At 41.8% G+C, this 16541-nt stretch overlaps 1 non-coding gene across 1 annotated transcript; it reads left to right on the plus strand.

Moving 5' to 3' along the window:
* The first annotated feature begins 10467 nt into the window (after window positions 1-10467).
* On the plus strand, window positions 10468-10574 carry LOC133798904 (small nucleolar RNA R71). Its single transcript, XR_009876120.1, has one exon. It is a non-coding gene; the product is annotated as a small nucleolar RNA R71 (small nucleolar RNA).
* Window positions 10575-16541: the final 5967 nt, after the last annotated feature.

The following is a 16541-nucleotide window of genomic DNA, read 5'->3' on the forward strand; positions in this document are numbered from 1 at the left end:
CATATGACCCATATGACTAACAAGACCCCAAATGGGTTATGGGCATATGACCTACTTAGCTAGTAGGACCCCACTAATCCCATGGGCATATGCTTGTTTAGTCTATGGGACCCCAAGTAATAATGGCCATTATAATAAGTGAATTATGTGTTATGATATGTCTTTACGTTATTATGAAATTATGTTTATGTTTATGACTATGTGTTAGATTTTTCCTTGCTGGGCATTAGGCTCATTCCTTTCTGTTTATGTGCAGGAAATAAGCTTTAGAGGTGGAAAGATTCGTGACGCTTAGAGGATGTGTATCGATGGTGAATGGAGTCAAGGGGCCGAGCGTTATTCGATTCGAGGATGTAGTCTTCTTTATGTTTTTATGGTTTCAAATGTATTTTCCGCATTTTCTATGTAACTCTTTTTAGTTTTTAAGTTGTTTTTGTTTTAAAGACAATGGGTACCCATATCCTACTTATTTTATGAAAGTAACCTTTGTTTCCACAAGTTTCAATAAAATTATGGTATTTCCGCAAAAATGTAAGTGTTATGTATAGATTCGTTAATGGTCCAAATAGTCTAGATTAGTGGGTCGTTACAATAGGTCAAAGAAATTATACCACAAAGATTGGGTTCCGCAACAATTCAAACGATGATTTTCTGAAACTCAAAACGAACTCCAGAACCTCGAACACTAAGTTTCGATCGTCGATCTACGGTGGATCGCGGTGGCTCATGGTGGGCCCACCACCCAACTATGGTAGATGTAGGAACAATGTATTGGGTTTTGAAGTCCACAACACGAGGAACACGATGGTGGTGACAGATTGGCAAACAGATGCCTGAGGTGGCCGAATCGCAACTTTGAAGTCGCGCGATGACCGAACTTAAATCGACCGGTTGAGGTGTTTAATCAGCGACTGCCATTGAAATTCGTGCGTGGTCGATAGTTCGGAGGCCTCTGAATCTAACAGTTTGGCGCATGGCTATATGTGGAGACTGCCGGTGGATCTTCGGTGGTCGAGAAGACGCACGCACGTGAGAGAAAATAAGAGAGAGAAAGGGAAGGAAAAGAAAGAGAAAGAAAGGAAGAAACTATGAGGAGAGAGAGGAGCAACAGGAAATTAAGGTTTGAGACATTTTCCCTTTTTTTTCAAAATTACATTTGGACCACAAAATATTAAAATTATTTTCAAATAAGCCATTTAGCAAACTTTCTTAATTTTATAAAAATCCCCAATTAAAATTGTTTATCAAGTTTTTCGGAAACTACAATAATAAAAGATAGGAGAGATTAAGGAGACAGGGTCTAGAAGTTGTAAGCACGATTTTTACGTGGTTAAGGCGTTAATGAGCCTAAGTCCACGAGACAGTTGTATTAGAGCTTAGAGCATATATAACAATAGAGTTTTCCAAAAGTTTCAGCAAACTAACTGTATAGGTTCACAGGTGCACTGGACTTGGGCCGGGCTGACCTGGGCCCAATAAAGGTATAAATACTGTCGGCCTCTCTATTTGAAGCCCAATACAAATGATTAAAACATAAGAAAAAATACACTAATCTGAGCCATTGAGCCAGCCCAAACCAGATCGGTCATGCGACAAACTGGAGCTTTGGTCTAGGCATCTCGAGTTACGAGGCATATTCAAGGGACAAGATCGGTCAGAGTAGTGGCGGCGCAGGTCTGAACTAAAGGCGTACAATCCCAAGGTAGCCTTTTCTGCAGGCGAAACGTGGGGACAACCCCCACGCTTCGTGGACGAAGTCAGGGTCATGAATGCTTTATCTTGCCAACCTCGGAGAACCGACTCGGGTTCGTTTACCCACGTCCCTCTCCATTCGCCAAGGTCTCGTACCGTTTACCATGGGCCCGGATCATTTACCAGGAGCCTGGACCGTTTACTGCCGCGGCCCGAAGATGTCCTCAAAAAAACATGCTTCTGTTTCTCCCCCTAGCCGCGGCCCTACTTTGATCATGCCGTGGCTCTTAAGGAATTCTTCAATTCTTCAAGTTTTCATCCCAAAATTTCACCAACACTTCCAAATGGTATTGAGAACCATTCTTGATCAAAATATGATGAAAAACTCGATTATTTCTTCCCTTTCTTTGGCATTTCCTTCCACATGCTCAATTCTTCCTGATATTCACAAAAACAACCAAACAAAGCGTAAACCCGCGCTAAAACAAGGAAAAACAAAATAAAAGACTACTAAAAACATCACCAAGACATCATAAAAACTAGACTCATCAAACTCCCCCAAACTTAACCTTTACTCGCCCTCGAGTAAAGACCAAGTTAAACTAACAAAAAGAAACAAACACAAAAACGAACAAGCTAAACCATCATTACCATCTACACTGCTTTTCCAACACTCATGAAACCTCAATTGCAATATTTATAACCAGAATTTCAGCTCAATTGCCTTAAAGTCCAACTTATACAGTTCAATTAGGGAAATCAATAATATATCATGAAAATGACTACAACACTTGCATTCTATCATATATGCTCAACTCATTCCAGACAATTCCACAAACCAAATCTACAATATGCTTGCATTACTCGACCTTCTCCACTAATGTCAACAACACATGTTTTGAAATCAACAGGACTTTCACAGGTTATAGTGTTAGGCTTAGGTAAGGGTAGATGAAATTCTCATTTAAGCTCAATCGTTACCATAAGCATAAAACCTTAAAACCAACCAAATTTTTCTTTACCACACCAAAAATCACCCTTTTATACAATTAGAGAGAGATATGACAACACTTTTCATTATTTTCTTCTTTTCTTTTTCTAGACTTATCACTTTTTTTTTTTTTTTTTTTTCAAATCACACTCCCCCAAACTTATTATTTTCTATATATATATATGATCAAGGAGTGTGACAAAGTGATATTATTCTTTTTTTTTTTCTCAAAGACTTCTCTCTCTCTTCTTTTTGTACAATCATACTGTATTCCAATCATAACAGCCTCTTACTATTTTTCCTTCTTCTTTCCCACAGATTATATGCTTATGATAACAAAAGGAAAGGAAAACAACAATAAAGAAGTTAAGAAATTTAGGCTCAAATAGTATGATCAAGAACAAAAACCAAATTCAAGGCTCAAAATGGTAACTAAGGATAATTAACTCAAGGTCGGCTTGAAAGGCACAATCGATCCAAAAAAATTGCCTAAATCACTTTTCTAAACACATGTCATCAAGAATTTCGCCTCAAAAGCCAAATAATGCAAGTTCTATTAGATTCAAATTGCCATTCCACCAACCCTAGTCAAACACATATAATACAATCCAAAATGTTGTCTTTTCAAAACATATTAAAAATTTCCCACAGAACTTTTTAAATTCAACTCTAAAACAATTGAACCAAGCACACAGTTGAATTCAATTTCCTTTTCACGAGCAAAGACAAAGCAAGTACAGACAAGAATGATGGTTTAACTTTTACACTACAGAAAACTAAACTAAACTAAACAACGCAGAAAACAAAAATAAAACAAAATAAGCTCCCCCCCAAACTTAAGACGCACATTGTCCCCAATGTGATAAAGAAAAAGAACAAGGGAAGAGAACTTACCTGACGCCACATCAGTATGGCGGTGGAGGTGGTGGAGGTGGCCACTGATATGGAGTGTACTGTGGCGGTGGAGTGAAATAATTCTCATCGGCTGAACTCATAGTCCACCTCGTGACCAAAGTATTCAACTCCTCAATATGAGCCCGGCCATATTCATTTTGTTGCACCATAAAGTCATTATAGTGCTGATTTTGCGCCTGCTGCGATTGGATTAAATATTGATTTTGTTGAATAATGTAATCCAATCGAGCATGCGTACTCTGCGTGTGCTCGTCAATCGATCCTCCAATTGCCAAATTTTCATGTGGGTTGCTGGGACCCGCTTCTTCTACTTCCTCCTCCTCAGCGTGATCAGGGCCCCCTGTTTCATCAGCCCGGCTGCGCTTATTTGGCTGAGTAGAGTCAGGCTGCGTAAGACAGGCTGGAGGGAAGGCCGTAAACAAGGTCTGATTGATGGCCCCCATTGGCCTCCGGACTAGATCGCTGGAAAAGGTTGGTACCTCATAAGTGCTACATAAAGTCGAAAGGAAGGTACCATGGGCGACACCAGCGGTAGTGTTGAATCGACTGATGTTGCGTATGCTATATCGAATAATGCGGCCCACATCGACCTTCTTTTGAGTCATGATAGCGTACACTAACAAACAACGCTCTCGATCAACAGAAGACAGGTGAGACGTCGGCAGTAAACGTGCACACACAAAATAAAACCACGCCTTCGCCACTGGGTTTAGCTGCCACCTGAACAACTCTTTGGGCCTCCCATTATGATAACTGAAACGTGCCCCTTCCATACTCAAGACCGCAGCCACCGCATCATAGTCTGGCTCCTCGAAATGGGCTAACTGCCAGTATTCTCCTCTTGTGCAGAAAAAGAGGGAAGACCCAGTAATTGGTTGAATGCATAGGCTGATGTAGGCACCAATTTGCCTCTGACAAAATTATTCTGCTCTGCATCTTGATAGGAGAAATTGGCGAAAAATTCATATATAATAGAGCAGTTGGCTGAATCCACATGGTTCGAGTCACAAAACAAATTCCATCTTCGACGCACTATTTCAGCTTTTATAAGTTCATAACCAGGGTGCTGTACAGCAGGGGCCTCATCAAAGTCAAACCCCCTTTCCCTTACCACCGATCTTTTATAAATCTTTTTAAACAACTCGGCAGCATCCTTACTAACAAAAATATTAGGGTCATACTCAGCTGGGGCAGGTGGTGTTGGTGGTGGTTGAGTGCGTGATGAGGATGCTTTCTTGGAGGAGGTACCTCTAAGGGGATTTCGCATAGGACCCATAATATCTTTCAAAATGAACCGACTAAACCCCCAAATATGCTCTCAAGAACTTGAGTATAATTTCCTTTTTGGTGTCACTCCCCCAAATTTACTAATTACCACAATCAACAACCCCAAACAATAATTCCCACAATCAATAGTCTCAAACAATAATTCCCACAATCAATAGTTGGCAAAACCCTAAATCTTCTCACAAGAACAACAAAGAACAATCCACAACACCACAATGCAATCTAATCTCCAATCAAAAGCATAAGACTAGAGAAGATACACTTACTTGAATGGCTAAACAATCCTTCTTGTGGTCTCCTTGACTGATGGAAGTCTAAAAAAAAATTAGAGAGAAAGATGTTTGGAATGTGATTTGTATTGTGAGAATGAATGAATGAGACAATGGCTGATTTAGGGCTTTTTATCCCAATTTTCGGACTAGGACCGCGGCATTACCTTGACTATGCCGCGGCCCGCATCAAATTTCCAGGTTGGAATGCCGCGGCCCTCTAAAACATATGCCGCGGCCCGCCTTGTGATTCTGGGAAATCTTGGGTTCAATGCCGCGGCCCTCCTCATCTATGCCGCGGCCCGCCCCTTTTCTGCCAAATCCGTGAGCCTCTGGAACCCCCCAATGCCGCGGCATCATAGGGCTATGCCGCGGCCCTTAAGGAATTTTTATTTTTTTGATTTTTTTGATTTTTTTAAATTTTTTTTCATTTTTCACGTTTTTCACGGTTCTAAAAGTACAATAAATAAACCAAATATCCATTGTTTACAAATACAAAAGTAAAAAAATAACAAGTAAAATATAGGGTGCCTCCTACAAGCGCTGTCGTTAACGTCATTTAGCCGGACGCGGAACCCTCTTCAGAGAGGCTTCAGAAGGAGGATAGACTTCGCTTGATCAAAACTACCACCCAAGTAGGGCTTCAATCTCTGGCCATTGACTTTAAATGAATCACCTGAGTTGCCCCGAACTTCTACAGAACCATAAGGAAAAACTTGAACTACAGTGAATGGTCCGGACCATCTTGACTTCAATTTGCCAGGAAACAGTCGAAGTCTTGAATTGAACAGAAGTACCTGCTGCCCTGGTTGGAACTCCCTTCTGATTAAGTTCTTGTCATGCCAAGCCTTTGTTCTTTCTTTATAAATCTTGGCATTCTCATAAGCCTCATTTCTGAACTCGTCAAGTTCATTCAGTTGCAACAGTCTTCTTTCACTAGCGGCACTCCAATCATAATTTAACTTTTTCATAGCCCAAAATGCCCTATGCTCCAATTCGACTGGTAGATGACACGCTTTACCAAACACCAACCTATAAGGAGACATGCCTATTGGTGTTTTGAATGCAGTTCTGTACGCCCAAATCGCATCATCTAACTTTTTCGACCAATTCTTCCTCGAACTGTCAACGGTCTTCTCCAGGATGCTCTTGATTTCTCTGTTCGAAACTTCAGCTTGCCCATTTGATTGAGGATGATAAGGCAAAGCTTTTCGGTGATAAACTCCATAACGAGCCAGCAGTGCATCCAGTTGCTTATTCACAAAGTGTTTCCCTTCATCACTAATCAGAGCTCGGGGAGTGCCAAATCTAGTAAAAATATGTTTATGCAGAAAATTAAGCACAGTTTTACCGTCATTGGCTCTAGTTGCTGCAGCCTCCACCCATTTGGATACATAATCCACTGCCAAGAGAATATATTCATTGTTGTAAGACGGTGGAAAAGGCCCCATGAAATCGATGCCCCATACGTCAAACATTTCCACCTCAAGAATCCCTTGTAGAGGCATTTCGTTTCTCCTCGAGATATTGCCAGTTCTCTGACATCTATCACAGGCCTTGACAAACACATTGGCATCCTTGAATAATGAAGGCCAATAGAAACCGCTTTGTAATACCTTAGCCGCCGTTCTTGATGCACCAAAATGCCCTCCGCATTGTTGAGTATGACAGTGATTAAGAATGGACTGCGTCTCTTCTTCAGGAACGCACCTTCTGATAATCTGATCAACACAGTGCCTATAGAGAATAGGTTCCTCCCAATAGTAGTGTTTCACCTCAGAAAAGAATTTCTTTAATTGCTGCTTTGACATTTCAGAAGGCACAATTTTTGCAACCAAAAAGTTCACTATGTCTGCAAACCACGGGACAGCTAAAGTCTCACTTACCCCAAACAACTGCTCATCAGGAAAATGATCATTGATTTGCACTGCTTTCTTATTTTCAGTCTCCTCCACCTCAAGTCTAGAGAGATGATCAGCTACCACATTCTCGCTGCCCTTCTTGTCACGAATCTCCATGTCAAATTCTTGAAGCAACAGAATCCATCTAATCAAGCGGGGCTTGGCATCTTTCTTTGACATCAAGTATTTAATGGCAGAGTGATCAGTGTAGACAATCACCTTGTTACCAATCAGATATGGTCTGAATTTATCGCAAGCAAACACAATAGCTAGCAACTCTTTTTCTGTAGTGGCATAATTAAGCTGAGCATCATTTAGAGTCCGACTAGCATAGTAAATAGACCTGAATACCTTATCAATCCGCTGTCCCAGAACTGCCCCCACTGCGTAATCACTGGCATCACACATCAACTCAAAAGGCAATTCCCATCTCGGAGCTATCACAATTGGAGCAGAAATAAGCTTTTCTTTCAAGAAATTGAACGCCCTCAAACATTCGTCATTAAAATCAAAGACAACTCCATTCATAAGCAGATTCGAAAGAGGCTTAGACACCTTTGAGAAATCTTTGATGAATCTTCGATAGAACCCAGCGTGACCAAGAAAACTTCTAACTCCTTTGACTGAAACTGGTGGAGGCAGCCTTTCAATGGTAGAAATTTTCGCTCTATCTACCTCAATTCCCTCACTTGAAATTTTATGGCCAAGAACAATCCCCTCTTTCACCATAAAATGGCATTTCTCCCAATTCAACACCAGATTAGCCATCTCACAACGACGCAGCACGTTCTTCAAATTACCCAAACAGAGGTCGAATGATGAGCCAAAAACAGAGAAATCATCCATGAAAATCTCAATACACCGATCTACCATGTCTGAAAATATGGCCATCATGCACCGTTGAAATGTTGCAGGGGCATTGCATAGTCCAAATGGCATTCTCCTGAAAGCAAATGTGCCATAAGGACATGTGAAGGTTGTTTTCTCTTGATCCTCTGGTGCAATAGCGATTTGATGATACCCAGAATAACCATCTAAGAAACAGTAGTAGCTGTGGCCTGCCAATCTGTCAAGCATCTGATCAAGGAAAGGCAAAGGGAAATGATCCTTCCTTGTTGCCTTATTGAGCTTGCGGTAATCTATACAAATCCGCCACCCCGTTACAGTTCTTGTTGGAATGAGTTCATTGTTCTCATTTTTCACTACAGTCATTCCACCCTTCTTAGGTACCACTTGCACAGGACTCACCCATGCACTGTCAGAAATTGGGTAGATCACCCCAACATCCAACCATTTAAGAATCTGGTCCAATACTACATCCTTCATGGCTGGATTGAGTCTTCTCTGGGCCTCTATGGACGGCTTGCTATTCTCCTCCAATAAGATTTTATGCATCACTGTCGCTGGGCTTATTCCTCTAATATCTGCCAAGGTCCACCCAATGGCCAATTTATGCTCCCTTAGAACCCTCAAAAGTTTCTCCAATTCTACCTTTGACAGGTCAGCTGACACAATGACCGGTAAAGTTTCATTCTCTCCCAAATAAGCATATTGCAAGTGATCTGGGAGAACCTTTAATTCCAACGGTGGTGGCTGCTGAATGGAAGTTAGCGGTTTTTCAGTCGCATCCGCTAATTCTTGGAACTTTTTCCAATATGGTAAGAAAGAATTGATCCAGTTGACACATTCTCTGATCTCAGCGTCCTCATCATCATCGCCCTCATCACCCAATAATACTGCCTCTAAGGCATCACTGCTCATCCTTCTCTTGGAGACTGCCTTTTCTATCACATCCACACTAAAGCAACTGTCACTAGCCACTGGATACTTCATAGACTTGAAGACATTAAAGACCACCTCATCTCCTTGAACTCTAAGCTTAAGCTCTCCTTTTTGAACATCAATAAGAGCTTGGCCTGTGGCTAGAAATGGCCTACCAAGAATAATAGGGACATCTGTGTCCTCCTCCATGTCCAGAACGATAAAGTCAGCGGGAAATATGAACTTATCCACTTTCACAAGAACATCCTCAATAATTCCTCGTGGATGTGTTAACGATCGGTCTGCGAGCTGTAAAGTGACAGTTGTTGGTTTTGCCTCCCCCAAACCAAGTCTTTTAAACACAGATAAGGGCATCAGATTGATACTTGCCCCCAGATCACATAAGGCGTGCTTGCATTCAAACTTGCCAATGGTGCAAGGTATGGTGAAACTCCCCGGATCTCTCAGCTTTTGGGGTAACTTCCTTTGTAAAATAGCGCTGCACTCTTCAGTGAGTGCTACAGTCTCATAGTCCTCCATTCTCCTTTTCTTTGACAGAATCTCCTTCATGAACTTAACATAACTGGGCATCTGCTCCAAGGCCTCCGCAAAAGGAATGTTTATGTGCAGCTTTTTAAACACCTCAAGAAACTTAGAAAACTGTTTATCAAGGGTAGTCTTTCTAAGCCTCTGAGGGTATGGAACTCTAACTGGCTGCTCAATGACAACTGGGGGACTCTGATCTGACTTCTGATGGTTTTCAGTAACCCTTTCTGAATTAGACTGTGCACCCATCTCTTTTTTCTGAACTACTGCCTGTGGAGGTCTAGGCTGCTCTGTTTGCTTCCCACTCCTCAGAGTAATTGCCTGAACTTGCTCCTTGGGGTTGACTTCAGTATTACTAGGCAAGTTTCCCTGGGGTCTGTTATTGAGCATATTGGCCAACTGCCCAACCTGTGTCTCAAGGTTTCGAATGGAGGATCTTGTCTCAGTCATAAATTGAGTCTGAGTGTTAGTAAGAGTCAACAGGGCAGCTTGCAGTTCATTAGGTCTCTCAGGTTGAGGCATTGATTGTGGAGGCCTAGGCTGCATTGATGAAGAAGCTTGATTCATAGATGGCTGAGGCATGTTATTCTGAAATTGTCCCTGAAACTGAGGTTGTTGGCCTTGATTATTCTTCCACGAAAAATTTGGATGATTTCGCCACCCAGGATTGTAGTTGTTGGAGAATGGATTATTGAGCGGCCTTTGAAAGTTTCCCACCGCTTGAACTTGAGCATGATCCATTGGGGTGTTATTATTACAGATAGGGCACTAATCGAAAGAATGAGCACCACCACACATTTCACACCTCACTGCCATCTGAACCGCATTAGCAGACACACTACTCTGTTGCAACTGCTTGGTCAAAGAGGCTACTTGCCCTGTTAAAGCAGTAATTGCATCGAGCTCATGCACCCCAGCTACCTTTCTAACTCTTGATGATCTTTCCTCTGACCACTGATGGTTGTTTGTAGCCATGTCCTCCAGCAGCTCATAAGCGCCAGTTGCGCTCTTGCTCATAAAAGTGCCACCCGCTGCAGCATCTATAATGGTTCTGGTTGTCGGACATAAACCATTGTAGAAGTTCTGTACTAGCATCCACTGTTCAATGCCATGATGAGGACATCTTCTAAGGAGTTCCTTAAACCGTTCCCACGCCTCATATAATGACTCTCCGTCATTCTGGCAAAAGTTATTTATCTCTCCCCTTAATTTAGCAGCTTTGGACGGAGGGAAGAATTTGGACAAAAACTTCTGAGCTAGATCTTGCCAAGTGACAATGGAGTTTGGCTGCAGAGAATTCAGCCAACTTTTAGCTCTGTCCCTTAGAGAAAATGGGAAGAGCCTAAGCTTGATTGCGTCATCACTCACCCCATTATATTTGAAGGTTCCACACAACTCCAGAAAGTTGGACAAATGGGTGTGAGGATCTTCAGAGGGCAACCCATTGAATTGCACAGAGGACTGCACCATTTGTAAAATAGCAGGCTTTATTTCGAAGTTGTTGGCCTCTACAGTTGGTGGGCATATACTATTTTGTACTCCCGTCAGAGTGGTTAGCACATAATCTCTCAGACTCCTCTCAGCGTTGGTCTGAGCCTGAACCCCTTGGACAACTCCTGGATTTAGACCATTCCTGCCATCCCCATCATTCTGTGCCGTCTTCACAGAATTCTGGATCTCTCTCTTATTCTTTCTGATTTGATTGCAAGACTTTTCGATCTCGGGATTCAGAGGAACAAGTGTGGCTTTTCCTTTTCTGCCACGCATATACCAAAATTCACCTGAGATAGACAAATTAAGCAACTAAACAGATTAGAAACGAGAGAAATTAAAATCAAATTAGAATAAAAATTAATTAGACTGATATTGATAATTTTCAGTCCCCGGCAACGGCGCCAAAAACTTGTTGCGATAATTTTGCTATGCAAGTGCACACAGTCGCGAACTTGTAATAAAATGGTAAAACCAAGTATCGTCCTCAAGGACTGAATTATCAATTACCAGTCAATTAATCTCTTGTTCTATTTGATGAATTAAAACTTCTTGATTTTTGTAAAATACAGCAAAAGAACCGATAAAGTGCAGAAATAATAATCGACAATTAAATAGCATAATAACTAATAGTAAAAACTCTTAATTCAATCACTGAGAAACAATTAGGATATTCAATCTCATCAACTATCCTTCCTATTATTCCCTAACGCAAAGTATGAATTCTTCTTATTTTTACCTAATTCAATTAACAAGTTGAAACAACAGTCTATAATCATACTATGAATTATAAACTCAACCTAGGTGACAATTTCCTATATTTCTATGGTAAATTGAACCACAAAGGTAGCATTAAATTCCACAACTTAATAACAGCTACACAATTAATTCAGATACTTTCGTTCTAAATTAGAATTATGTCCAATATAACCAAGGCATAATTAAATCTCACTTCTCAGATTTTGACTTAAAAACATATGAATATGACTAAAGATGGCCAATCAATAATCACTCTATAAGAACAGATTATATGGAATTGAAGAAGATTGAAGAAGAGGAAATTAAAATTGTATTAGGTCATAACAGAAATTCAAGAGATTCAATTGAACATCCTAAACAGAAAATTAGTTCATAGTCATAGTGCTAATCACAACAGAAATTAAAAATAACATCAGGAAGAAAAACATGTAAAAATACTCTAAGCTTGAGCCTTCAACACCAGAACTCCTCCCTTCGTCCGTACGTCCTTCTCTCTTCTTTTTCGTCCTTTAAAACCTAGGATTTTTAGATTTTAGAGAGGCGGGCCGCGGCTCTACATACACTATGCCGCGGCCCGTGTCAAAATTTCTGGGCAGACTATCCTTTCAATGCCGCGGCTCTCTGAAACCATGCCGCGGCCCGCATCGTTGTTTTCTGGGCAGAGTGCCCATCCATGCCGCGGCCCTATCTAGCCATGCCGCGGCCCGAATTTGTCCTCAAAAAAACATGCTTCTGTTTCTCCCCCTAGCCGCGGCCCTACTTTGATCATGCCGTGGCTCTTAAGGAATTCTTCAATTCTTCAAGTTTTCATCCCAAAATTTCACCAACACTTCCAAATGGTATTGAGAACCATTCTTGATCAAAATATGATGAAAAACTCGATTATTTCTTCCCTTTCTTTGGCATTTCCTTCCACATGCTCAATTCTTCCTGATATTCACAAAAACAATCAAACAAAGCGTAAACCCGCGCTAAAACAAGGAAAAACAAAATAAAAGACTACTAAAAACATCACCAAGACATCATAAAAACTAGACTCATCATTTACCACGCTCCAGGATCATTCACTTCGATCCCGACTGTTATCCGAAAGCCACTCATATTATCTCCCCGCATGACCAACCCGGACGACCCTCCCCGGACGCCCTTTGGGCCTCACCTAGAATTGGGCTGCCGACGTCTATTTTACTCTTTGCCAAACGAGCCCGGCCCGGGCCCAAACTCATTCGGGTGGCCCGAGGGCTTGAAGCTTGGACCCGTGCGCCCGGAAGAAAACGGGGATAACAAAAATTATATGACATTTTGGTCCAATACTTGACTACTCAAGTTTCTCTCTCTCTTTAATCTCGTTAATAACATAAAATCTTGTTTTAAATACTATTTTTCCATTAGTATTTCTTATTTTTATAACCTTGTACATTTTATGTATTGAAACTCTGATTTATAATAAAAATGTATCATGAAAATGTTGGGTGTTACAATCCTTCCCCCGTAAAAATAATTTCGTCCTCGAAATTTCAAAATAAATTGGATAGTCGGAGAAGAAAAACTACGATTTCTAATAAGCACAACAACATCATACTGCACAAGGTTTTATACACAACACTTACTTTCATCCCGGAAAATGTAACTTATTCTTGGCTTGTAATCCTTATCATATAAATAAAAGACAAGGATGAATAAACACCTTGTTATCCCCAAAATTTCAGTTCGAAGACGTGGCAATCAAAAGTGACAAGTGGCCATGCATGGTAGTGAATGACACATTAATAGTCAATAAATGGGTTGACCAAGAAGTGCAAAGGTTTGAAATTAATCTTCGGAGTTGTGATATTACTGGTCACGAAATTGATTTATCTGGTCGGGAAGTAATTTGACCGACCAGGTAAGGTTTCTGTCCGACCAGTAAGATTCTTGACCGACCAGTAAAAAATTATGGCCGACCAGGAATGTGTTTTGGCCGACCAGTCATGTGTTTTGCTAGACCAGAAATGTGTCATGCTAGACCAGAGATGTATCATGTTAAACCAAAGGTGTGCTAGAGGAGTGCTTTGCCTATGCAGATCGGTGAGTTGTCTTGGCCGACCAGTGACTTCGGGGATGGATTTGGTCGGTCCACAGATCAGAATCTCAGAAGTTACCGTCTAGTAAGAGCTTCAGTAACGGCTTCAACCCGAATCATTTGCAACTGCCGCGAGAATCTCTCAGATATCCCGAAATAATAGCTATATTATTGTAATTTGAGATTATTTATATTTTAGTTAATTAAAGTTGGTTGGAAGAACCAAGGACCCGGTCAAAGGGATATTTCTAATGTACGATCCATAAGCCTATAAATAAATGGCTCATGGCATCATTTAAGGGGATCTGATTTTTTTGGGAGACTGAAAGAACTCTCTAGTTTTTAGACTTTGGGACTTTTACTTGGGGCATTCTGGGGGCATTTTCTGAGAGAGCTTAGAGAGAGAAAGCTTGTATTATCTAGAGAGAGAAACTCTGTATTTTTCTACTTACACTTAAGAAACTCAGTTGGCTCAAGTTCATCTGATCTTAAGTGTAGAATCTATATATCACAACTCCAAGTGGAATAGGCTATTACCAATCATTTGGGGCTGAACCACTATAAAATTATCAGTGTCGTATTTTCTCTTGAAGTTTTATTGTAGTTTTGACGTCTACTCGTTGTTGGCCAAAATCGTGGTCAACATTTTGGTGCTTTTATTCAGAGCCTGAAGAGAAGAAACACACGACTATCATATCAAGATGGTGCCCAAGAATACCAATGTGGCATCCAAAAAGTCAGGCACGTCCAAGGAGCCTACTAGATCAGAAGGTCCTGAACCTCAGGACCCTGAAATTGAGCCCAGGGTCTTTCTCGAGGAGACCACTCCAGAAGTTGAACAACTCCAGGATGCAATAGGCGTTTTCCAAGAGGAGATGGTGCAATTCAATGATCGGCAGGAGTCTTTCGCTGAAGTGATGGCCAGGCAGAGAGCTGCGTTAGAGCAGCAAAGGCGCGATATGGAGGCCAGAAGCGAAGAGATCAGACAACGGCAGGAGGAAGTCAACCGGAAACATCATTAAGCAGCACTTGCTCTAGAAGCAGCTACCCAATTGGCCCAAGCCAATGTTGAAGCTGCCGCACAAGCAGCCGCCCAAAAAGCACGAAAGGACAACACTAGTCGAAAGTCCCCTTCTGGAAGGACAGACTCTCGGGGACATGACCGGAGTCTTAGTAACCCCCCTGGTCAGGAATATGATGGGGTCCGATCTGAAACTGCCTCGACGCAAAGGGAGAACTCTAGAACCCCCTCTAGGAGACACCGATCAGAAACTTCTATATCAGAGAGTCACTGATCGGGCAGTAAAAAGACTCCACCCAGACAAGATCAGACCAGTACTCCTCGAGATAGGAGGACTTCACAATTCAAAGATGGGCATGGTCGTGATGAGGCTGATAGTCATCACACCGACCAGTCAAAGGATAAAGAGGGCAACGACCAACAAGGAGGAAAAGACTGCTCGAGACGTACCGAAAAACAACAACTACTTCCCGGGCAGCAGCGTAGTGGGAGAGAGCAGGTTCCGCGTAGTAAGCCCTTTGAAAAATCGAAAAGTACGATGTTTGATCGGGTAGGAGAACATGCTTCCCGGAAGGATCTATGGAACGTTATCACCAACAAGAGGAGGACCGTCTCGGTCGAAGGGCAAAATCTGAACCGCCCTGCCAGTCAAGTAGAAATACTTGACAACAGTGCACCAGATGGTAATGCCCGACCAGGCGGTCAAGACCTTAGAACTTCATCAGTTGCACCAGCCATCCAAGCCCAGCTTGACGTGCTAACGGCTGCAGTGCAAGGTTCGTCAAAACGACCTTCCGGGATGGATGCGATAGACCACCGGAGTGGCAGCCCATTTTGTGCTTGGATTAGAGCAACCCAACCGCCGGCAAAATATAAAGCACCGGTGCTGCCAGTATATATAGAAAAGGTAGATCCCATTAGACATGTTGGGAAATTTGAAGACCAAATGGAGCTGCTTGGAGTAAGTGACGATTACCGGTGTAGGGTATTTCCGACTACATTATCGGATGTTGCCCAAGAAAGGTATTGGAAGTTTAAGCCGAACTCCATTACCTCTTGGGAAGCATTCAGGAAGGAGTTTTGTAGACAATTTAGTGTTGCTCGGACTCCGCCAGTTTATGCCAACCACTTGGCAGATATCAAACAAGGAAAGGATGAGTCTCTAAAGAATTATATACAGAGATTCATGAGAGAAGCTAATAGAGCAACTGCTGTAGGAGACGAGGGGAAGATGGTTGCCATATCCTCTGGAATCACTTATCGGAGCCCTTTGTGGAATAGTATACGTAGAAATCCAATTTCAATACTTCAACAATTTCTTGACCGAGCAGACAAGTATATGAAAATGGATGATGCAATCAAGAAAGAGGAGAATGACATAAACAATCCAGGCGGATCAACTAACCCTCCTAAGAATGGTCGAAAGAAACGTGGGAATAACGGGTCTGATCACCATGAAGAAAAGAAGGCTAAGTCGAGTTCAAACGAAAAGCCCACCAAGTATGAGCCTCAGTTCACCAATTACACCACTCTCTCGACTAGCCGAGCGGAAATATATCTTGCTAGTCATGAAGAGGTTCCCTATAAGAAACCTCCACCCATCAAGAAAGAGATGAGTAAGAAAGACATGAATAAGTTTTGTCGTTTCCATGGAGATTATGGTCACGACATGAATGAATGCAATCACCTCAAAGACAAGAGAGAATTTCTTCTCCGGTCGGGCAAGTTGAGAAAGTACCGAGCAGAGACACCCCAAGGAGAAGGAGGCAGCAACAATTCTGGGTTCAAACGACAGAGATTTCCACCCTTACAACCTGGACCTGTGGACTTTACCTTAGACACCATA

The sequence above is a fragment of the Humulus lupulus genome, chromosome 8 (genome assembly GCF_963169125.1).
Source record: "Humulus lupulus chromosome 8, drHumLupu1.1, whole genome shotgun sequence".
NCBI classification, from domain to species: Eukaryota; Viridiplantae; Streptophyta; class Magnoliopsida; order Rosales; family Cannabaceae; genus Humulus; species Humulus lupulus.